Below are 12,243 nucleotides of genomic sequence, written 5' to 3' on the forward strand. Positions count from 1 at the left end.
AACCTTTATATATACAGAGTCTATGATTTACTTAAATTTTGTGGACATTGAAAGACTAGGGGGGTCTCACCCTCATTTAAGCGGTCTCAGGTAGCTTTTCACTATCTATTTTGAATATCGAACTGGCACTTTGGGCGTTCCGTAAACATTAAAGACAGGAAGTCTATCCAAATTCCTTTTAGTCACGTGTGTATCTACCTATTGACTAAATGTCTGCATAATATTAGAAAGATTGAGCAATTAGGGGGCTTTCACCATTGCCCTGTGCCCTTTGTCCTAAAATTTTTATATTTTTTAGCTGAAAAGTGACAATACAAGACCTCCATAGATATCGAATATGACATTATTCTGAGCAATCCTTCTGATACAACCTTTATATATAGAGAGTCTATGATTTACTTAAATTTTGTGGACATTGAAAGACCAGGGGGGTCTCGCCCTCATTTAAGCGGTCTCAGGTAGCTTTTCACTATCTATTTTGAATATCCAACTGGCACTTTGGGCGCTCCGTAAACATTAAAGACAGGAAGTCTATCCAAATTCCTTTTAGTCACGTGTGTATCTACCTATTGACTAAATGTCTGCATAATATTAGAAAGATTGAGCAATTAGGGGGCTCTCACCATTGCCCTGTGCCCTTTGTCCTAAAATTTTGATAATTTTTAGCTGAAAAGTGACAATACAAGACCTCCATAGATATCGAATATGACATTATTCTGAGCAATCCTTCTGATACAACCTTTATATATACAGAGTCTAAGATTTACTTAAATTTTGTGGACATTGAAAAACCAGGGGGGTCTCGCCCTCATTTAAGCGGTCTCAGGTAGCTTTTCACTATCTATTTTGAATATCCAACTAGCACTTTGGGCGCACCGTAAACATTAAAGACAGGAAGTCTATCCAAATTCCTTTTAGTCACGTGTGTATCTACCTATTGACTAAATGTCTGCATAATATTAGAAAGATTGAGCAATTAGGGGGCTCTCACCATTGCCCTGTGCCCTTTGTCCTAAAATTTTGATAATTTTTAGCTGAAAAGTGACAATACAAGCCCTCCATAGATATCGAATATGACATTATTCTGGCCAATCCTTCTGATACAACCTTTATATATACAGAGTCTATGATTTACTTAAATTTTGTGGACATTGAAAGACTAGGGGGGTCTCACCCTCATTTAAGCGGTCTCAGGTAGCTTTTCACTATCTATTTTGAATATCGAACTGGCACTTTGGGCGTTCCGTAAACATTAAAGACAGGAAGTCTATCCAAATTCCTTTTAGTCACGTGTGTATCTACCTATTGACTAAATGTCTGCATAATATTAGAAAGATTGAGCAATTAGGGGGCTTTCACCATTGCCCTGTGCCCTTTGTCCTAAAATTTTTATATTTTTTAGCTGAAAAGTGACAATACAAGACCTCCATAGATATCGAATATGACATTATTCTGAGCAATCCTTCTGATACAACCTTTATATATAGAGAGTCTATGATTTACTTAAATTTTGTGGACATTGAAAGACCAGGGGGGTCTCGCCCTCATTTAAGCGGTCTCAGGTAGCTTTTCACTATCTATTTTGAATATCCAACTGGCACTTTGGGCGCTCCGTAAACATTAAAGACAGGAAGTCTATCCAAATTCCTTTTAGTCACGTGTGTATCTACCTATTGACTAAATGTCTGCATAATATTAGAAAGATTGAGCAATTAGGGGGCTCTCACCATTGCCCTGTGCCCTTTGTCCTAAAATTTTGATAATTTTTAGCTGAAAAGTGACAATACAAGACCTCCATAGATATCGAATATGACATTATTCTGAGCAATCCTTCTGATACAACCTTTATATATACAGAGTCTAAGATTTACTTAAATTTTGTGGACATTGAAAAACCAGGGGGGTCTCGCCCTCATTTAAGCGGTCTCAGGTAGCTTTTCACTATCTATTTTGAATATCCAACTAGCACTTTGGGCGCACCGTAAACATTAAAGACAGGAAGTCTATCCAAATTCCTTTTAGTCACGTGTGTATCTACCTATTGACTAAATGTCTGCATAATATTAGAAAGATTGAGCAATTAGGGGGCTCTCACCATTGCCCTGTGCCCTTTGTCCTAAAATTTTGATAATTTTTAGCTGAAAAGTGACAATACAAGCCCTCCATAGATATCGAATATGACATTATTCTGGCCAATCCTTCTGATACAACCTTTATATATACAGAGTCTATGATTTACTTAAATTTTGTGGACATTGAAAGACTAGGGGGGTCTCACCCTCATTTAAGCGGTCTCAGGTAGCTTTTCACTATCTATTTTGAATATCGAACTGGCACTTTGGGCGTTCCGTAAACATTAAAGACAGGAAGTCTATCCAAATTCCTTTTAGTCACGTGTGTATCTACCTATTGACTAAATGTCTGCATAATATTAGAAAGATTGAGCAATTAGGGGGCTTTCACCATTGCCCTGTGCCCTTTGTCCTAAAATTTTTATATTTTTTAGCTGAAAAGTGACAATACAAGACCTCCATAGATATCGAATATGACATTATTCTGAGCAATCCTTCTGATACAACCTTTATATATAGAGAGTCTATGATTTACTTAAATTTTGTGGACATTGAAAGACCAGGGGGGTCTCGCCCTCATTTAAGCGGTCTCAGGTAGCTTTTCACTATCTATTTTGAATATCCAACTGGCACTTTGGGCGCTCCGTAAACATTAAAGACAGGAAGTCTATCCAAATTCCTTTTAGTCACGTGTGTATCTACCTATTGACTAAATGTCTGCATAATATTAGAAAGATTGAGCAATTAGGGGGCTCTCACCATTGCCCTGTGCCCTTTGTCCTAAAATTTTGATAATTTTTAGCTGAAAAGTGACAATACAAGACCTCCATAGATATCGAATATGACATTATTCTGAGCAATCCTTCTGATACAACCTTTATATATACAGAGTCTAAGATTTACTTAAATTTTGTGGACATTGAAAAACCAGGGGGGTCTCGCCCTCATTTAAGCGGTCTCAGGTAGCTTTTCACTATCTATTTTGAATATCCAACTAGCACTTTGGGCGCACCGTAAACATTAAAGACAGGAAGTCTATCCAAATTCCTTTTAGTCACGTGTGTATCTACCTATTGACTAAATGTCTGCATAATATTAGAAAGATTGAGCAATTAGGGGGCTCTCACCATTGCCCTGTGCCCTTTGTCCTAAAATTTTGATAATTTTTAGCTGAAAAGTGACAATACAAGCCCTCCATAGATATCGAATATGACATTATTCTGGCCAATCCTTCTGATACAACCTTTATATATACAGAGTCTATGATTTACTTAAATTTTGTGGACATTGAAAGACTAGGGGGGTCTCACCCTCATTTAAGCGGTCTCAGGTAGCTTTTCACTATCTATTTTGAATATCGAACTGGCACTTTGGGCGTTCCGTAAACATTAAAGACAGGAAGTCTATCCAAATTCCTTTTAGTCACGTGTGTATCTACCTATTGACTAAATGTCTGCATAATATTAGAAAGATTGAGCAATTAGGGGGCTTTCACCATTGCCCTGTGCCCTTTGTCCTAAAATTTTTATATTTTTTAGCTGAAAAGTGACAATACAAGACCTCCATAGATATCGAATATGACATTATTCTGAGCAATCCTTCTGATACAACCTTTATATATAGAGAGTCTATGATTTACTTAAATTTTGTGGACATTGAAAGACCAGGGGGGTCTCGCCCTCATTTAAGCGGTCTCAGGTAGCTTTTCACTATCTATTTTGAATATCCAACTGGCACTTTGGGCGCTCCGTAAACATTAAAGACAGGAAGTCTATCCAAATTCCTTTTAGTCACGTGTGTATCTACCTATTGACTAAATGTCTGCATAATATTAGAAAGATTGAGCAATTAGGGGGCTCTCACCATTGCCCTGTGCCCTTTGTCCTAAAATTTTGATAATTTTTAGCTGAAAAGTGACAATACAAGACCTCCATAGATATCGAATATGACATTATTCTGAGCAATCCTTCTGATACAACCTTTATATATACAGAGTCTAAGATTTACTTAAATTTTGTGGACATTGAAAAACCAGGGGGGTCTCGCCCTCATTTAAGCGGTCTCAGGTAGCTTTTCACTATCTATTTTGAATATCCAACTAGCACTTTGGGCGCACCGTAAACATTAAAGACAGGAAGTCTATCCAAATTCCTTTTAGTCACGTGTGTATCTACCTATTGACTAAATGTCTGCATAATATTAGAAAGATTGAGCAATTAGGGGGCTCTCACCATTGCCCTGTGCCCTTTGTCCTAAAATTTTGATAATTTTTAGCTGAAAAGTGACAATACAAGCCCTCCATAGATATCGAATATGACATTATTCTGGCCAATCCTTCTGATACAACCTTTATATATACAGAGTCTATGATTTACTTAAATTTTGTGGACATTGAAAGACTAGGGGGGTCTCACCCTCATTTAAGCGGTCTCAGGTAGCTTTTCACTATCTATTTTGAATATCGAACTGGCACTTTGGGCGTTCCGTAAACATTAAAGACAGGAAGTCTATCCAAATTCCTTTTAGTCACGTGTGTATCTACCTATTGACTAAATGTCTGCATAATATTAGAAAGATTGAGCAATTAGGGGGCTTTCACCATTGCCCTGTGCCCTTTGTCCTAAAATTTTTATATTTTTTAGCTGAAAAGTGACAATACAAGACCTCCATAGATATCGAATATGACATTATTCTGAGCAATCCTTCTGATACAACCTTTATATATAGAGAGTCTATGATTTACTTAAATTTTGTGGACATTGAAAGACCAGGGGGGTCTCGCCCTCATTTAAGCGGTCTCAGGTAGCTTTTCACTATCTATTTTGAATATCCAACTGGCACTTTGGGCGCTCCGTAAACATTAAAGACAGGAAGTCTATCCAAATTCCTTTTAGTCACGTGTGTATCTACCTATTGACTAAATGTCTGCATAATATTAGAAAGATTGAGCAATTAGGGGGCTCTCACCATTGCCCTGTGCCCTTTGTCCTAAAATTTTGATAATTTTTAGCTGAAAAGTGACAATACAAGACCTCCATAGATATCGAATATGACATTATTCTGAGCAATCCTTCTGATACAACCTTTATATATACAGAGTCTAAGATTTACTTAAATTTTGTGGACATTGAAAAACCAGGGGGGTCTCGCCCTCATTTAAGCGGTCTCAGGTAGCTTTTCACTATCTATTTTGAATATCCAACTAGCACTTTGGGGGCACCGTAAACATTAAAGACAGGAAGTCTATCCAAATTCCTTTTAGTCACGTGTGTATCTACCTATTGACTAAATGTCTGCATAATATTAGAAAGATTGAGCAATTAGGGGGCTCTCACCATTGCCCTGTGCCCTTTGTCCTAAAATTTTGATAATTTTTAGCTGAAAAGTGACAATACAAGCCCTCCATAGATATCGAATATGACATTATTCTGGCCAATCCTTCTGATACAACCTTTATATATACAGAGTCTATGATTTACTTAAATTTTGTGGACATTGAAAGACTAGGGGGGTCTCACCCTCATTTAAGCGGTCTCAGGTAGCTTTTCACTATCTATTTTGAATATCGAACTGGCACTTTGGGCGTTCCGTAAACATTAAAGACAGGAAGTCTATCCAAATTCCTTTTAGTCACGTGTGTATCTACCTATTGACTAAATGTCTGCATAATATTAGAAAGATTGAGCAATTAGGGGGCTTTCACCATTGCCCTGTGCCCTTTGTCCTAAAATTTTTATATTTTTTAGCTGAAAAGTGACAATACAAGACCTCCATAGATATCGAATATGACATTATTCTGAGCAATCCTTCTGATACAACCTTTATATATAGAGAGTCTATGATTTACTTAAATTTTGTGGACATTGAAAGACCAGGGGGGTCTCGCCCTCATTTAAGCGGTCTCAGGTAGCTTTTCACTATCTATTTTGAATATCCAACTGGCACTTTGGGCGCTCCGTAAACATTAAAGACAGGAAGTCTATCCAAATTCCTTTTAGTCACGTGTGTATCTACCTATTGACTAAATGTCTGCATAATATTAGAAAGATTGAGCAATTAGGGGGCTCTCACCATTGCCCTGTGCCCTTTGTCCTAAAATTTTGATAATTTTTAGCTGAAAAGTGACAATACAAGACCTCCATAGATATCGAATATGACATTATTCTGAGCAATCCTTCTGATACAACCTTTATATATACAGAGTCTAAGATTTACTTAAATTTTGTGGACATTGAAAAACCAGGGGGGTCTCGCCCTCATTTAAGCGGTCTCAGGTAGCTTTTCACTATCTATTTTGAATATCCAACTAGCACTTTGGGCGCACCGTAAACATTAAAGACAGGAAGTCTATCCAAATTCCTTTTAGTCACGTGTGTATCTACCTATTGACTAAATGTCTGCATAATATTAGAAAGATTGAGCAATTAGGGGGCTCTCACCATTGCCCTGTGCCCTTTGTCCTAAAATTTTGATAATTTTTAGCTGAAAAGTGACAATACAAGCCCTCCATAGATATCGAATATGACATTATTCTGGCCAATCCTTCTGATACAACCTTTATATATACAGAGTCTATGATTTACTTAAATTTTGTGGACATTGAAAGACTAGGGGGGTCTCACCCTCATTTAAGCGGTCTCAGGTAGCTTTTCACTATCTATTTTGAATATCGAACTGGCACTTTGGGCGTTCCGTAAACATTAAAGACAGGAAGTCTATCCAAATTCCTTTTAGTCACGTGTGTATCTACCTATTGACTAAATGTCTGCATAATATTAGAAAGATTGAGCAATTAGGGGGCTTTCACCATTGCCCTGTGCCCTTTGTCCTAAAATTTTTATATTTTTTAGCTGAAAAGTGACAATACAAGACCTCCATAGATATCGAATATGACATTATTCTGAGCAATCCTTCTGATACAACCTTTATATATAGAGAGTCTATGATTTACTTAAATTTTGTGGACATTGAAAGACCAGGGGGGTCTCGCCCTCATTTAAGCGGTCTCAGGTAGCTTTTCACTATCTATTTTGAATATCCAACTGGCACTTTGGGCGCTCCGTAAACATTAAAGACAGGAAGTCTATCCAAATTCCTTTTAGTCACGTGTGTATCTACCTATTGACTAAATGTCTGCATAATATTAGAAAGATTGAGCAATTAGGGGGCTCTCACCATTGCCCTGTGCCCCTTGTCCTAAAATTTTGATAATTTTTAGCTGAAAAGTGACAATACAAGACCTCCATAGATATCGAATATGACATTATTCTGAGCAATCCTTCTGATACAACCTTTATATATACAGAGTCTAAGATTTACTTAAATTTTGTGGACATTGAAAAACCAGGGGGGTCTCGCCCTCATTTAAGCGGTCTCAGGTAGCTTTTCACTATCTATTTTGAATATCCAACTAGCACTTTGGGCGCACCGTAAACATTAAAGACAGGAAGTCTATCCAAATTCCTTTTAGTCACGTGTGTATCTACCTATTGACTAAATGTCTGCATAATATTAGAAAGATTGAGCAATTAGGGGGCTCTCACCATTGCCCTGTGCCCTTTGTCCTAAAATTTTGATAATTTTTAGCTGAAAAGTGACAATACAAGCCCTCCATAGATATCGAATATGACATTATTCTGGCCAATCCTTCTGATACAACCTTTATATATACAGAGTCTATGATTTACTTAAATTTTGTGGACATTGAAAGACTAGGGGGGTCTCACCCTCATTTAAGCGGTCTCAGGTAGCTTTTCACTATCTATTTTGAATATCGAACTGGCACTTTGGGCGTTCCGTAAACATTAAAGACAGGAAGTCTATCCAAATTCCTTTTAGTCACGTGTGTATCTACCTATTGACTAAATGTCTGCATAATATTAGAAAGATTGAGCAATTAGGGGGCTTTCACCATTGCCCTGTGCCCTTTGTCCTAAAATTTTTATATTTTTTAGCTGAAAAGTGACAATACAAGACCTCCATAGATATCGAATATGACATTATTCTGAGCAATCCTTCTGATACAACCTTTATATATAGAGAGTCTATGATTTACTTAAATTTTGTGGACATTGAAAGACCAGGGGGGTCTCGCCCTCATTTAAGCGGTCTCAGGTAGCTTTTCACTATCTATTTTGAATATCCAACTGGCACTTTGGGCGCTCCGTAAACATTAAAGACAGGAAGTCTATCCAAATTCCTTTTAGTCACGTGTGTATCTACCTATTGACTAAATGTCTGCATAATATTAGAAAGATTGAGCAATTAGGGGGCTCTCACCATTGCCCTGTGCCCCTTGTCCTAAAATTTTGATAATTTTTAGCTGAAAAGTGACAATACAAGACCTCCATAGATATCGAATATGACATTATTCTGAGCAATCCTTCTGATACAACCTTTATATATACAGAGTCTAAGATTTACTTAAATTTTGTGGACATTGAAAAACCAGGGGGGTCTCGCCCTCATTTAAGCGGTCTCAGGTAGCTTTTCACTATCTATTTTGAATATCCAACTAGCACTTTGGGCGCACCGTAAACATTAAAGACAGGAAGTCTATCCAAATTCCTTTTAGTCACGTGTGTATCTACCTATTGACTAAATGTCTGCATAATATTAGAAAGATTGAGCAATTAGGGGGCTCTCACCATTGCCCTGTGCCCTTTGTCCTAAAATTTTGATAATTTTTAGCTGAAAAGTGACAATACAAGCCCTCCATAGATATCGAATATGACATTATTCTGGCCAATCCTTCTGATACAACCTTTATATATACAGAGTCTATGATTTACTTAAATTTTGTGGACATTGAAAGACTAGGGGGGTCTCACCCTCATTTAAGCGGTCTCAGGTAGCTTTTCACTATCTATTTTGAATATCGAACTGGCACTTTGGGCGTTCCGTAAACATTAAAGACAGGAAGTCTATCCAAATTCCTTTTAGTCACGTGTGTATCTACCTATTGACTAAATGTCTGCATAATATTAGAAAGATTGAGCAATTAGGGGGCTTTCACCATTGCCCTGTGCCCTTTGTCCTAAAATTTTTATATTTTTTAGCTGAAAAGTGACAATACAAGACCTCCATAGATATCGAATATGACATTATTCTGAGCAATCCTTCTGATACAACCTTTATATATAGAGAGTCTATGATTTACTTAAATTTTGTGGACATTGAAAGACCAGGGGGGTCTCGCCCTCATTTAAGCGGTCTCAGGTAGCTTTTCACTATCTATTTTGAATATCCAACTGGCACTTTGGGCGCTCCGTAAACATTAAAGACAGGAAGTCTATCCAAATTCCTTTTAGTCACGTGTGTATCTACCTATTGACTAAATGTCTGCATAATATTAGAAAGATTGAGCAATTAGGGGGCTCTCACCATTGCCCTGTGCCCTTTGTCCTAAAATTTTGATAATTTTTAGCTGAAAAGTGACAATACAAGACCTCCATAGATATCGAATATGACATTATTCTGAGCAATCCTTCTGATACAACCTTTATATATACAGAGTCTAAGATTTACTTAAATTTTGTGGACATTGAAAAACCAGGGGGGTCTCGCCCTCATTTAAGCGGTCTCAGGTAGCTTTTCACTATCTATTTTGAATATCCAACTAGCACTTTGGGCGCACCGTAAACATTAAAGACAGGAAGTCTATCCAAATTCCTTTTAGTCACGTGTGTATCTACCTATTGACTAAATGTCTGCATAATATTAGAAAGATTGAGCAATTAGGGGGCTCTCACCATTGCCCTGTGCCCTTTGTCCTAAAATTTTGATAATTTTTAGCTGAAAAGTGACAATACAAGCCCTCCATAGATATCGAATATGACATTATTCTGGCCAATCCTTCTGATACAACCTTTATATATACAGAGTCTATGATTTACTTAAATTTTGTGGACATTGAAAGACTAGGGGGGTCTCACCCTCATTTAAGCGGTCTCAGGTAGCTTTTCACTATCTATTTTGAATATCGAACTGGCACTTTGGGCGTTCCGTAAACATTAAAGACAGGAAGTCTATCCAAATTCCTTTTAGTCACGTGTGTATCTACCTATTGACTAAATGTCTGCATAATATTAGAAAGATTGAGCAATTAGGGGGCTTTCACCATTGCCCTGTGCCCTTTGTCCTAAAATTTTTATATTTTTTAGCTGAAAAGTGACAATACAAGACCTCCATAGATATCGAATATGACATTATTCTGAGCAATCCTTCTGATACAACCTTTATATATAGAGAGTCTATGATTTACTTAAATTTTGTGGACATTGAAAGACCAGGGGGGTCTCGCCCTCATTTAAGCGGTCTCAGGTAGCTTTTCACTATCTATTTTGAATATCCAACTGGCACTTTGGGCGCTCCGTAAACATTAAAGACAGGAAGTCTATCCAAATTCCTTTTAGTCACGTGTGTATCTACCTATTGACTAAATGTCTGCATAATATTAGAAAGATTGAGCAATTAGGGGGCTCTCACCATTGCCCTGTGCCCTTTGTCCTAAAATTTTGATAATTTTTAGCTGAAAAGTGACAATACAAGACCTCCATAGATATCGAATATGACATTATTCTGAGCAATCCTTCTGATACAACCTTTATATATACAGAGTCTAAGATTTACTTAAATTTTGTGGACATTGAAAAACCAGGGGGGTCTCGCCCTCATTTAAGCGGTCTCAGGTAGCTTTTCACTATCTATTTTGAATATCCAACTAGCACTTTGGGCGCACCGTAAACATTAAAGACAGGAAGTCTATCCAAATTCCTTTTAGTCACGTGTGTATCTACCTATTGACTAAATGTCTGCATAATATTAGAAAGATTGAGCAATTAGGGGGCTCTCACCATTGCCCTGTGCCCTTTGTCCTAAAATTTTGATAATTTTTAGCTGAAAAGTGACAATACAAGCCCTCCATAGATATCGAATATGACATTATTCTGGCCAATCCTTCTGATACAACCTTTATATATACAGAGTCTATGATTTACTTAAATTTTGTGGACATTGAAAGACTAGGGGGGTCTCACCCTCATTTAAGCGGTCTCAGGTAGCTTTTCACTATATATTTCTTTTATGGGCTTTCCATAAATATTTCTATTTATAATCCTAATTGTTTTCTAGAGTAATCGGTTTTTGTTTTCGTTTTTAAGAAAAATCCTGTATAAAAGTACTGTACCTCTTTGATTTTTTTATTATTGACAACAATCTTTATTACATTTAGACAAATATGCAAATTAGAAAAGGGTTTATATTCGAGAACAACGAGAATTTGCGACAGCTTGAAGAGGTCATGAAACTATCTCCTACGTATCTTATCAGTTTTTTTTAACTATAAAAATCATGCTTTTAATGTTATTAAGTATTATTCTTTTTTTATTTTCAACTTAATTTTGAATATCCAACCGACTGCTAGCAGCCGGTTGGATATTGAATATCGAATATCGAATAACGAACCGGCTGCTAACTTCACACACATACTTTAATCTTTATGCATGTGTCAGCTTATAAAATTAATGAATGTGATATGTTTTATTCATTTATAACACTTATTCCTACTGATTTAAAATTTAGTTATTATGAATTATGATATTGTATATACTTAAGGTTCATCATAAGGAATTGAAAAATATGGCCGTGTTTACACCTCAAAAATTACTATGAGTACAGACAACCTGGTACATCCAGGAAAGTTTTAAGGCATGGCAGGAACTAGATATATAAAAGTTATATGAAGTCTACGTTTCAGAAAATGAAAAACTTACCTGCATTTTGATGTGCATTTTTTTCCAGTCTGCAGAAGATAGCAAAATAAACAAACACCCGAGTTTCATTTGATACGGTCCACTCAGTTACACAGTTTAAACCTGTTAAATCACCTATTGTTTACAGGTGTCTATTGTCCATCTATTGTCCATTTAAATCAATACTACTCACAACATTGATTATATGAGGGGAGCTTCTCAATCGTTTTCACTACTTAGTTATTTTTTGCACCTTCTACAGGAACGAAAAAAAATGGATAGCAAAATCTAGAAAAGTTAATAATTTTTTGAAACATAAAATGCATTCAAAATTTATATATCTAGTTCCTGCCATCCCTTAAAACTGTGGCAGGTGTATAGGTTAGTCTGTACTCAGAGTAAAATTTGGGGTGTAAATA

Source organism: Mytilus trossulus, chromosome 5 (assembly GCF_036588685.1).
Source record: "Mytilus trossulus isolate FHL-02 chromosome 5, PNRI_Mtr1.1.1.hap1, whole genome shotgun sequence".
Lineage (NCBI taxonomy): Eukaryota > Metazoa > Mollusca > Bivalvia > Mytilida > Mytilidae > Mytilus > Mytilus trossulus.